This window comes from Lygodium microphyllum, chromosome 12, assembly GCF_053477565.2.
Source record: "Lygodium microphyllum isolate KBCC chromosome 12, Lygodium_microphyllum_v1.1.10, whole genome shotgun sequence".
NCBI lineage: Eukaryota > Viridiplantae > Streptophyta > Polypodiopsida > Schizaeales > Lygodiaceae > Lygodium > Lygodium microphyllum.
In genome coordinates, this window is record NC_141146.1 from 65,932,736 (window position 1) to 65,946,080 (window position 13,345).

Consider the following 13,345-nt stretch of genomic DNA (forward strand, 5'->3'; position numbering starts at 1 on the left):
TGAAGGATGTGTGCTATGAAGACACCTTGTTACCTCCTCCATCCGACACAACAACACCAGATGCAACCTCGATAATCGACATTCCTCCTCGGCAATATGGGCCAAGTTTTCTAACCCTACACCTTCAGTTTCTCAGTGATGGTTATGTCTTAAGTGTGGGGACATTCGTGGTTGGTCTTATGTGAGGTACCAGGTCCTTGAAGTTTGGTTTACCCTTCCTGCTAAGGTCTTAAGCGTGGAGACATGTCCCTGCACGTCTATGTTATATACCCCTATGCATATACCATGTTATGATCATGCATCTATGCCGTGATTTCATTTTACCCTGATGGAGTCCCTTCCCCACTCTTCCATTCTATTTCACCCTGTCCTTGGAGTTGTTTCTTGACCATTTGCCCTTATTCTTGGTTTTGCGCTTCTTTCGTACGAACGGACCTTATGTTCATCGAAATCCCAATCCAACCTTACAACCTTATTCGTCCCTTTGAACTAACTATTTTTTCTTTTTACCGACCCCTATTATGACAGACGATTCTAAAGTTATTAATTTTTGAAACAATTCTCATAAAATGGACGATTTTCCATGTGAACGCGTCTTTATTGCTTTGGAACCCTGATCGGATCTATCAAACCTATCCTGCCCATTCCCCCTTATATTTTTTCTTTTTATTCCGTGTCCTTCTGATGCACAATTTATCCGTTATTAATTTTTATGAGTTTTCGTGCCTTTTTCGTGCTTATTTTTCACATTTTTCCATGTGAACCTACCCTCTTTTCATCAGAATTCCAGTTTGATTTGACAACTCTGTCTTGTCAGCCTTTCTCTCGCTTTTTTATTTTTCTTCCCCCCTCTTCTGACTGTTGGATTTTTAGTTATTAATTTTTTCAAGTGTTTTTTTATGTATTTTTCCTATTTTTTCCACGTGAACCCCTCCTATTTTCCCCCCAATTGAGTTTTGATGTGCCAACCCTGTGAATTCCTTTCTTTTGGACATTTTTCCTTTTTATCGCCCGCTATTCCGACGCACGATTCTTCCCGTATTAATTTTCGAGTCCATTTTCAATCCCATTTTTTGGGTTTTTCCCATGTGAACGCATCCTGTCTCAATTGAAATTGTGTTTTGTCATGATAGCGTTGTAGGATACATTGTTTTGCACACTTTTCCTTCTTTCAGCACTTCGTCCCGATGCGCAAATTTTTCAATATTAATATCCATATGTATCTTCGGGTTTGTTTTTTACGTTTTTCCATGCGAACACCTTGATTTTGCCCCGGAACCCGTGTTGCACGTTTCCATCCTTTTCCCCTCGTCGCCCGACACATTTTCCCTTTTTATGGATTTTTGATCCGACGAACGGTTTGGATTTTATTAATTTTTCTTCTTTTTTTTCTGACCGCGTTTCTCGTGCCGCACGTGAACGCGCCTGTTTTTGGTTTTACACGCCTCGGGATGCCCTGTGGCATCCGTGGCTTGCGCATCACCATCCCTACCCGTTTGACCCTGTCATTGCAAATTTTTTTACCCCTGTCTGCGCAGGCGCACGAGCCGGGGGTGTGTTTCTTGCCCTCCATTTTCCATTTTTTATTTTATTTCTCTATTTTTCCTTTTTTAAAAAAACAACCCCAGCTAAAAAAGGTAAAAAATTATAATAACAATAATAATAATAATTTTAAAAAAAACAAGAAGAGAGAGAAAAAAAAACAACAATAGAACAACAAGAAAGAAAGAAAAACAAATTTAAAAAAACAACCCACCTAGAAAAAAAACCAAGCAAGAAAAAAAATAATAAAAAATAAAAAAGAAAACACAAAACCCAAAAAAAAACCCAAGGAGAGAAAAAAACCAACACCACTAAAAAAGGGAAAAAAAAAAAGGAAACAAAAAAAGAGAAAAAAAAACCTACCTGGTTGCCATTCGTGCGCTCCTCCCCTTCTTCTCCCCTCCTATTTCTTCTTCTCCTCCTCCCTTTCTCCTTCCCCTTCCCCTTCTCTTCTTCTTCCCCTCCTTCTTTCTTCTCGTCCTTCTCCTCTGCCTCTCAGTTGCCCACGACAACACCTGTGACGCCGCCAGCCCAGATTGCTGCTACTGCCGTCTTCGACGCCTTCTGCTACCACTCCAGCAGTCGCCCTTCGTCCTCGACGTCGCCACCATCACCTGCCTCCTCTTCTTCCTCCTCCTCTTCTTCCTCCTCCTCCTCCCCCACCACCACTTCCTCCCTCCTCCTCCTCCTCCTCCTCCTCCTCCTCCTCCTCCTCCTCCTCCCTGCTCCCTGCTCCCTACTCCCTGCTCCCTGCTCCTCCCCCTCCTCCTCTTCCTCCTCCCCCACCACCACCACCACCACCTCCTCCTCCTCCTCCTCCTCCTCCTCCACCTCCATAACCTTACTCTAGTTAGTTTTAACTTCATTTTGGTTAGTTATTAATCTCACCATAGTTAATAATTAACTTAACCCTAGTTAATACCCAAACTAACCTCAGTTAGTTAACCCCCCCCCCCCAAACTAACCTCAATTAGTTACCCCCCCCAAACTAACCTCAACTAGTTACCCCCCCCCCACACTAACCTCAGTTAGTTAACCCCCCCCAAACTAACCTCAGTTAGTTAACCCCCCCCCCCACACTAACCTCAGTTAGTTAACCCCCCAAACTAACCTCAGTTAGTTGACCCCCCCAAACTAACCCCAGTTAGTCAACCCCCCCTCCCAACTAACCCTAGTTAATTTAACTATCTGGTTAGTCTCCACCCTAACCTAGTTCACCTTGACTAGACTAACCAAACCCTGACTACCCTGACCTACCTAACTAACCAGACCCTAACTACCCTGCCCTACCTAACTAACCAGACCTAACTAACCAGACTTGACTAGACTAGCTTAACTAGACTAGCCTAACCAGACCTGACTTAACTGACCTACCTCAACTAACCAGACTTACTTGACCTCACTTGACCTCACTTAACCAACTAACCTAATTTAACTCACTTCATTGATTTACTCAACTAAATTAACTTAATCGACTTTATCAGACTAAGCTAACCTAATTTACCTAATCTACTCAGTTAGCCCCCGTTCCTACCCTTTCTCTTTCGTTCTTTTTCTTGCTAAGTACAGGTGTGCTAGCGGGTGTTCACGCGCGAGGACATGCTCTCGACTTGTCCTTGCAATGGAGTATTGCAGACCCGCCGTTCACACGCAGTCATCCTTCGCTGTTCACATTGATTTTTTGGAAGAATGCACATACATAATCTAGAGAATATGGAATTCCACAAGCATCTACTATTAGAATTGGATTGCATTTTGTGACCTCACAATAGGATAGGGATAATTTCGATGACTTGGCCACTTATTATGAGTGGAGCACTTTGTGACCTTGCAATAGGATAGGGATACTTTTGATAATCTGGCCACTTATTTTGAGTGGTTCAAATATAGATTTTAGATTCTTCATGATGAGCAATATGCAAAATATAAACTACTAGCTTGATTAGGTAACAATGATGCATCTATTTAAGCATAGAGGATTTGACCTTAGACATTAACTACATTGTTCTTATTTTTTTACCTTAATAAGATACTTGTTAAACATCCATCATAATGAATTTGGGCTAATATCTGTCTTAATTTCCTTCATGAAATAGCTAGGTTATAGATATAAACTTTTCACAATTAATTATTTAAGCCCAACATTTATTGCTAGTGTGAAAACATCCAATTTGTGTAAGGATTCCTATATGAGGGCTAGATGCCATCACATGAGTGTAACTCTAATTGAATTTCCTCCTAAGTGTTGGGACCTAAAATGGGCATGACACTAGCTCTAAGGCTCTAGCCACGAGCCTCTATGCTAAACCAAAACACCCCACAGCTTCACAGCCAGGACCGTCTAGAGGCTACTTACACTAGCCTAACTTAAATAAGCATTTGTATCATTTATAGTCCAAGGGATCCCTTCCCAAACTCCTCACAGGGAGTACCCAAACATAGTCATATCACATAAACAAGAATCACCCCTTAGCTAACTACCGTGGCTCACTTCAGCTCTCCTATACCTTGAGGATTGGCCCTAAGATGCGATGTTCAAACATAAAGCACGTACAATACATAGTCCTCTTATACTCAATAGTTCTAAGAGATATAATATGATCCTCATTGCACACTCCCCAAAGAAATCAATTGTTAGCCCTATGGCTTGAGATACCTCACCTTCAACAGCATGGGTCAATGTTTATGAAGACAATTGCCATGCATCTGGGATGATTCCATGTGTTGAATGCAATGCAATTGTAAATGATTCATAGTGCTCAACCATTTTTATTCATTTAAAACAATATTGTGACAGTGTGAAGCCATTTCTTTTCGTGTTTTCATTCTAAGTGTTATTACTGTGCTGCATAGGGTCAACACCGAGCATGCTCATGCTACTGAACACTTTAATTCTCTAAACACATGTATCCTATATGCAAAATGCATTTTTAAAAATATATCAAATTCAGCATGTAATCAGTACTTATTAGCCCCTCCTCTCCTTATCGTTTAGAGTTGTGCATTCAGTGGTAGGTTTAGAGAGTGTTTTGATGTATTTTTCTTCATAAAGAGTAATAAATGCTCACTTCAACATATAGATAGGAATAAATGAGGCTAAACCTCTTGCTTCAGTCCTACCATAGATCCACATATACATATGTTATTTTTTTCTAAATTTTTAAGCATGAAAAACCTATTTTTTTATTATTTTTCTCTATTTTTTCCTATTTATTTATCAATAAATATTGATATTTTTTTATTTTCTAATGTGATTTGATTAAACATGTTAAGAATTATTTTCATCCTTCATTTCATCCCATGAGAATACCATTGACACATCAAAATCCCCAAAATCCATGATTTACCCTAAAACTGCAATTTTGCACGGTTTGCGTGTTTATGGAAAAACCAATAGACAACTGATCTTTGCTGATTTTCTTAATGTTTCTCATAAAGCAGATAATTGACAATCAAGAGTAATCATTTTCAATTATTTGCAACAATCAAGATCTATCATAAAGCTATGAAATTTATTACTTACTCATAAAACCATGCTTTATCTCACACATATCTTGTATTTGGAAGGCCGCTTATGCTTACTAAAAAAAGCTAACACTCCTCCAAACATCAATCTACACTTCATCGTGCCTGAGCATCATCTTCCAATCGAAATCTCCCAAATCAACCCACCCCCTTCTCTCATATATTGAACCATAAGAACATGCATCAAGAGGATAGAGGAGAGAGGAGAGAGAAAGACTAAATTTTGAGATCTCCATCTGGGTAGCCTCTTTGATGGTTCTTTTTAGCCAATCTATGTTGGAGCAGTTGGTTAGTAACTCACTCTAGATTTTTGTTAGATTATGATGGACCTATCCCTCGTGGGTTTCCTGCCTTAATCTTGTCAAGGGGTAGGGTGAGAGCTGTGTTTGTGCCTTGTTGGTTATTCTATTTTGCGGCAGCTTGGTGCTTTTTATTATTGTTGTTTGTGTAGATCAGTTTGGGGATTCGACAGGATGAGTCACCCTATCCCATGGTCACCATTGAGAGTAGGATTTAAATATCCAAGACATCCTAAAAAAGAGTGGAATGATGCAAATTTGAAGCGGAATTTAAAGCTCGACGACGGAAGTGGAAGACGCGGATCCAACAATTTTAAGTGATCATGGAAGATGGGAATGAAAATTTTGACATTTCCAGTGATTGCAGATTTTTCATAAATTTTGAGTACTAGATCGAAGTAAGACTACTCCTCTGTTGTTCAAGACTTCAAGCCGGACGCATAGAAATTTCCAGATCTCAAATCAGTCGTGTTGGACGAGGAAGAAGCTAAAAGTCGGGCGCTTAGAAGGCCAAATAATGGCCAAATTTCAAGTGGGCATGGCCTTTTGGTTTTGGGGGGGAGGAATTAAAAACAAAATTTATCAAATGTGGGGGGGGGGGGGGGGGGTGGAGAGGGGCATTTTTTATAGTGGCGATCAACAAAATGGCGTCCGATTTAGAGAAAGTGGGGTGGAGAGACTGAAAACTTCGGCTCTCTTATAGCTCGAGGATTGGCCCCGAGATGCGTCGTTCAAACACAAAGCACATACAATACATAGCCCTCTCTTATACTCAACCATTCTAGGAGATAGAATATGATCCTCACTACACACTCCCTAAAGAAATCAATCGCTAACCCTACGACTTGGGATACCTCACCCTCATGGTGGGTCAATGTTTATGAAGACAATTGCCATGCATCCAGGATGATACCATGTGTTAAATGCAATACAACTACAAATGATTCATAGTGCTCAACCATTTTTATTCATTTAAAACAGCATTGTGACAGTGTGAAATGTCTAGACTTAAAACGGGCCCGACACTGGCTCTTTAGCACTAGCGGGACCTCTAAGACACACAAGACACCCCACACAGCCTCACGCCATGAGCGTATAAGGCTCACACTACAGTAAACTCTAATATCGATTTTGCATTTGTAATAGGACACAGTCCAATGTTTACCTTCCTTTCTCCTCAGAGGGAGATCCCATAACATATAGGTATAATACCTCGTATCACATACATAGGAGGCAATCTCTCGACTGAAACACTGTGGCCTCACTCCAACTCTCCTACATCTCGGGGATTGGCCCCTTGATACACTGCCTCGACATAAAGAACAAGCGTACATGCTCTACTCTTTGATTTATCGAACGATCCAGTAGTTGATATTTCCTCACTGAACTTACCCCAAAGAACCGCTCGTCTATTCTACAGCAAGGACTTCCTCACAGTCTCAATGTTAGTCAATGTTCGCCATACAAGTGCTATGCATCCAAGATTTTATACCATGTAGCATGCAAAGTGCAAATGTGGATGTCTATTGTGCACAAACATTTTGTTTTAAAACAAGTAAGCAAAGTGGAGTGTAAAATCAGCCCTTCAATGATTTTCAATCTATGCATTATTGCTACGTAGCTAGAGACTAGCACTGAACTTAATCGTGCTACTAGTCTCTTAACCTTAAACAAAAGATCATCCTATATGACATGCACAACCAAAAGATCCAATTTTACTTCATTTTCCGCACTTAAACACTTCCACAACCCTTCTTTTTCACCTACCATTTATATGTTGCATCGTTGCATAGCTGTAGGGTTTTTTTTTTTGTCATTTTCAATGCATAAAGCAATAAAAACACACTAAAACATAATGAAAAGGGTTGAATTGAGGCTATAACTCATGCCTCAACCTTGCCAAACATTCATGGACATTAATCATATTTTATCTTATTTTTCGACGCTCAAAAACATATTTTTCTCCCTTTTCTCTATTGTGGCATACAAATGCCTGGCAGCCAAACATCCTCAAGTGATCATAGGAGGGTCTCATGCCACTCCATGCCTCATGCGGAGTAATAACATCCAAAGAGAAACACGACATCCGATTAACCAAGTAGACTGTTGTCATAAGGGCCTCAACCCAAAAGCCATAAGACAACCTAGCTGTGGTAAGCATAGAAACAACCTTTGCCTATAAAGTCAGGCACATGCCATGAGCAATCCCATAATACCGTGGCATAAGAAATCAATGCCATATTGCTGATAAGAGACACGTAAGCTGGGAGAGATAGCATGACTCTCATAATCCATCTGCAAGCATCTAGGCATGCTACCAGGCAGAATCCATAAACCTGTCAAGCATAGTAACAGCATCCTCAATCCATACCAAAGGGTAAGCCCAAACACGGTGGGTAGCATGATCCATGATGAAGGTCACAAAATACGATGCTCCACCAAGTGACTGGGAAGGCATAGGTCCATATACTACAACATGGACTAGATCTAGAGGAGCATGCCTCACATGAGTGCCATAAGCCAAAGAGGCTTTGCACGGACCATGAGTACAATGAGGGCAAGTAGCATGGGGAAGAGCATGCAATAAACCCATATCACATAAAGCATCCATCTCAGTGTGTCGTACATGGCCTAGGCGACAATGCCATAACAATGCATGTGGTATCTACGTAATTGCAACCATAGAATCTCCCACATGAGAGACATGCACTACATAATCACTGCCATATCTGGCACCTCTTGCCAATACCAAGCAACCATAATGGATTTTCCATGAAGTATCCCCAAGAGAGACATAATATCTTGCACCATGCAACTGACTGACAGAGATCAGGCTCTTATTGAGCGTAGGTATATACAAGACATCATGGAGCATAAGAGAAGACCCATTTGGCTCTATGTGGAGTAACATGACAAGATGCCATACTGTCTAAAAGCCAATCAAAGGTATAGGCTGTATCATTGAGCAAGTAATCTGCAGGGTAACACAATGTCAGGAGTCTAGGCTTAGCTGCATCATCATGGGTAACTACATGCACCATACCACTATCAACAATTGTCTCACCTACTGTATCACTAACTCTTTTCTCATGTTTAGTGCGATGCAATCATTTCTGCTCTCTAATCCACTTGAAGCATTTACGCTTCACATGCCCTGTCTTTCCACAATGAAAGCAAACAAAACTTGTAAAACCTGTAAAAGAGGACAATTGCTCTGTAATAGCATGAGTAGGGTTGTCCAATACATCCAAGGAGCTCAAAGAATCAAGGAACTCTCATCAAAGAGAACAAGCTCATCAAGAGGACTGTCTGCATGACTAGAAGAGCTGGAAGTCATCATAGCATACTTCAAAGGGAACTCATCCAAACCAGAAGGGGAGAACACAAAGGCATCAACCATGGATGTAAAAGCTCCCACACGGACAAGCCTAGCAGACAAAAGCATGACATATCCAACCACTGTAGCTCGCAGCTATAAAAGCATAAGCATGCCTCAGAGCCATAAAAGCATAAGTATCCGTGAAACATAGGAGTATACATAACTTTGCAATGTCTCATACCATCTACTGACATACATGTCCAGCCAAGAACGGCCGATGGCAAATAAACATGCAAGAATCAAGCTCCAATAAAAGCCCAAATATCTGTGTAAAAGCATCCATGTAAGAGGCTCTATAAAATACATAGCAGCAGACCATGTGCATACATGGGTGGCCATAAAGATCAACTACTCCTTGACATACACGGGAAATAGCATCCCAAATAGCATAGATGCCATACAACAGAGAAGCAAGACGGCCATAACTGTAAATCCCAAGCACTATCCAAGTCCATTGATCAGTAAGTATCCCGCATATCAAATGGAAACGAGCAATCACAGCTCAATAGGCAAATGCCAAAACAAGGAAGCAGTCACTACTCAATACATGTAAGTGCATCCATAATCGAAGCATCAAATCCCATATAGCATCAAATCCCAAAGATCCATAATCGGAGCATCAAATCCCATATAGCATCCAAGGTCGTAATTGATGCCAGGAGGCATATTTCACGGTGGATTCCGTGCCACGGTGGATTCCGTGAGATTTTACGGTGGATTCCGTAAACTTTGATGACTGGGGGCTCATACACAAAGTGGATTCTTTGTGCGAGAAGTTGATGGGGACGCTTGTCCTTTTCGGGCGTTTCATTAATTTATTATGTACATGGGTGATTCCATAGCGGGTGATTCCACAAAATGCATATTAAATTAATAAACGTTTATGAGTTTAGAGTGCGCACTCGTAATAAATTAAGGTTAGGATTGATTTCTAACCAGTTGATTTATTTATGTAGCTGAAGATTGCTAGGTATTCACTTTTGTCGATTTAATTATACTATTTTACTAAGGATTGTGAATACTTCAGTTGATGTGTAGAGATAGCAACAGTGGCGAAGGAAAGCATTGGAGGATAGCAAGTATTCAATTTATCATTTATATTTTGATGGGCGCATACCTTAGGCATAGCGCCTATATTTTGTCGCACCTATCTATTGAGGGGTTGGATATTTATTATTATTTTGTATGCACATGGGTGCATGGTTATGTTATTTCTACTTGGACATTGTATTGGGCATGCCAAACTCTTTGGGCACCGTCCATTAGCTTTATTCCTATTTTACGTTAAAGCAAACTCAAAAGCTAAAAGCTTGCTATTTTGTAATTTGGGCTATTATTTGAGCTTGAAGATGATTAATACATAAAAATACATGCTTTGTGGAGCGCTCACACAAGGCATGGGGGGAGATTGCACCCAATTGGTCTCTTGTTCATGTCGTTCATGCTTTTTACATTGAATTTTGTGCAAAAAGTAGAGTTCTATTGTTCTTGGGGACCTTCCGACATTCACTACGCGAGCGTACAGCATCCGACCTGCGCACCAGTGGTATCAGAGCGAAGGTGAGATCAAGAGCTTCCAATCGCTACCCATCTTGTGCGAAGGTAGAGCTCCTGGAACAATCGAGCTCTACGGTCAATCTCGTCGCGAACGGTCGATACGGGTGGATTCCTCGTCATCAAGAACCTCTGTTTCAATCATCAGACTGCGAAGGACCAGCTTGCAGAGGCGGAGGACCACTCCTACATCCTCACATACAAGTCGTCAAGAACCAGAGATAAGTTTCAATGTCTATAAGCTTAAAAGCTTAAAACCTAAAGACTACAAAGCTTAGTATTAAGCTTTAATAAGCTTAATATCCTAAATCTCATCTCGGGCGGCGTCAGTATGTTCTCGCCATGATCAAACGCGACGACAGCATGCGGCGTTACTTCAAAATCGAACTGGGCTTCTTAAAGCCTTAAGCTACACTACTAAGCCAAGTCATTTAAGCCATAGGTCCCACCAAAGCAATCAAATTCTGCAAGTCTATCAAGTCGAAGTTCTGCAAGTTACATAAAGCAATCAAATTCTGCAAGTCTTCAAACTCTGCAAGTCATATAAGTCTGCCACTCTGCAAGTCAGGCAAGTCATCTGAAGTCAAAACTGACTTCTGTTCAAAACTCATAGAAGGGCTGTTCCTGTGCAGAAACTCCGAACTGCAAAGTTGTTCATTGCAAGGTACTCTACGCATACGCAGGTTTGCTGAAGCATTTCAGCACACGCAGAAGATTAAAATGCAGATTTCTCAAAAATTACAAATCTCGCAATAGCCAAAGACGAAGATTGTGAAAGCCACACCCAAAAATATAAAAGCCTTGTATTACGGAACTTGAGCTACGCTCATCCCGCTAGCTTGATTTTGAGAGTGAGAGGTCTTTTGAGTTTTACAGGATGATCAATTGCTATCCCACCCCAGGGGTATGATGCCAGGACGCATATTTCATAGTGGATTCCGTGCCACCGTAGATTCCGTGAGGTTTTACGGTGGATTCCGTAAACTTTGATGATGACTGGGGGCTCATACACAAAGTGGATTCTTTGTGCGAGAAGTTGATGGGGACGCCTGTCCTTTTCGAGCGTTTCATTAATTTAGTGTGTACACGAGTGATTCCATAGCGGGTGATTCCGCAAAATGCATATTAAATTAATAAACGTTTATAAGTTTAGAGTGCGCACTCGTAATAAATTAAGGTTAGGATTGATTTCTAACCAGTTGATTTATTTATGTAGCTGAAGAGTGCTAGGTATTCACTTTTGTCGGTTTAATTGAATTATTTTACTAAGGATTGTGAAAACTTAAGTTGATGTGTAGAGATAGTAGCAATGGCGGAGGAAAGCATTGGAGGATAGCGAGTATTCGATTTATCATTTATATTTTGATGGGCGCATACCTTACACATGGCGCCTATATTTTGTCGCGCCTATCTATTGAGGCGTTGGATATTTATTATTATTTTGTATGCATATGGGCGCACGATTATGTTATTTCTACTTGGACATTGTATTGGGCATGCCAGACTCTTTGGGCACCGTCCATTAGCTTTATTCCTATTTTGTGTTAAAGCAAACTCAAAAGCTCAAAGCTTGCTATTTTGTAATTTGGGCTATTATTTGAGCTTGAAGATGATTAATACATAAAAGTACATGCTTTGTGGAGCGCTCACACAAGGCATGGGGGGAGATTGCACCCAATTGGCCTCTTCTTCATGTCCTTCATGCTTTTTACATTGGATTTTGTGCAAAAAGTAGAGTTCTATTGTTCTTGGGGACCTTCCGGCATTCATTACGTGAGCGTACAGGATCCGATCTGCGCACCAGTGGTATTAGAGCGAAGCTAAGATCAAGAGCTTCCAATCGGTACCCATCTTGTGCGAAGGCGGAGCTCCTAGAATGATCGAGCTCTACGGTCAATCTCGTCGCGAACGGTCGATACGGGTGGATTCCTGGCGATCAAGAACCTCTGTTTCCATCATCAGACTGCGAAGGACTAGCTTGCAGAGGCGGAGGACCACTCCTACATCCTCACATACAAGTCGTCAAGAACCAGATATAAGTTTCAATGTCTATAAGCTTAAAAGCTTAAAACCTAAAGACTACAAAGCTTAGTATTAAGCTTTAATAAGCTTAATATCCTAAATCAAATCTCGGGCGGCGTTAGTATGTTCTCGCCGTGATCAAACGCGTCGACAGCATGCGGCGTTACTTTAAAATCGAATTGGGCTTATTAAAGCCTTAAGCTACACTACTAAGCTAAGTCATTTAAGCCATAGGTCACACCAAAGCAATCAAATTCTGCAAGTCTATCAAGTCTAAGTTCTGCAAGTTACATAAAGCAATCAAATTCTGCAAGTCTTCAAACTCTGCAAGTCATATAAGTCTGCCACTCTGCAAGTCAGACAAGTCATCTGAAGTCAAAACTGACTTTTGTTCAAAACTCATAGAAGGGTTGTTCTTGCGCAGAAACTCCGAACTGCAAAGTTGTTCATTGGAAGGTACTCTACGCATACGCAGGTTTGCTGAAGCATTTTCAGCACATGCAGAAGATTAAAACGCAGATTTCTCAAAAATTACAAATCCTGCAATAGCCAAAGACGAAGATTGTGAAAGCCACACCCAAAAATATATAAGCCTTGTATTCTGAAACTTGAGCTACTCTCATCCAGCTACCTTGATTTTCAGAGTGAGAGGTCTTTTGAGTTTTACAGGATGATCAATTGCTATCCCACCCCGGGGGTATGATGCCAGGAGGCATATTTCACAGTGGATTCCGTGCCATTGTAGATTCCGTGAGGTTTTACGGTGGATTCTGTAAACCTTGATGATGACTAGGGACTCATACACAAAGTGAATTCTTTGTGCGAGAAGTTGATGGGGACGCCTGTCCTTTTCGGGCGTTTCATTAATTTAGTGTGTACACGGGTGATTCCATAGCGGGTGATTCCGCAAAATGCATATTAAATTAATAAGCATTTATGAGTTTAGAGTGTGCACTCGTAATAAATTAAGGTTAGGATTGATTTCTAACCAGTTGATTTATTTATGTAGCTGAAGACTGCTAGG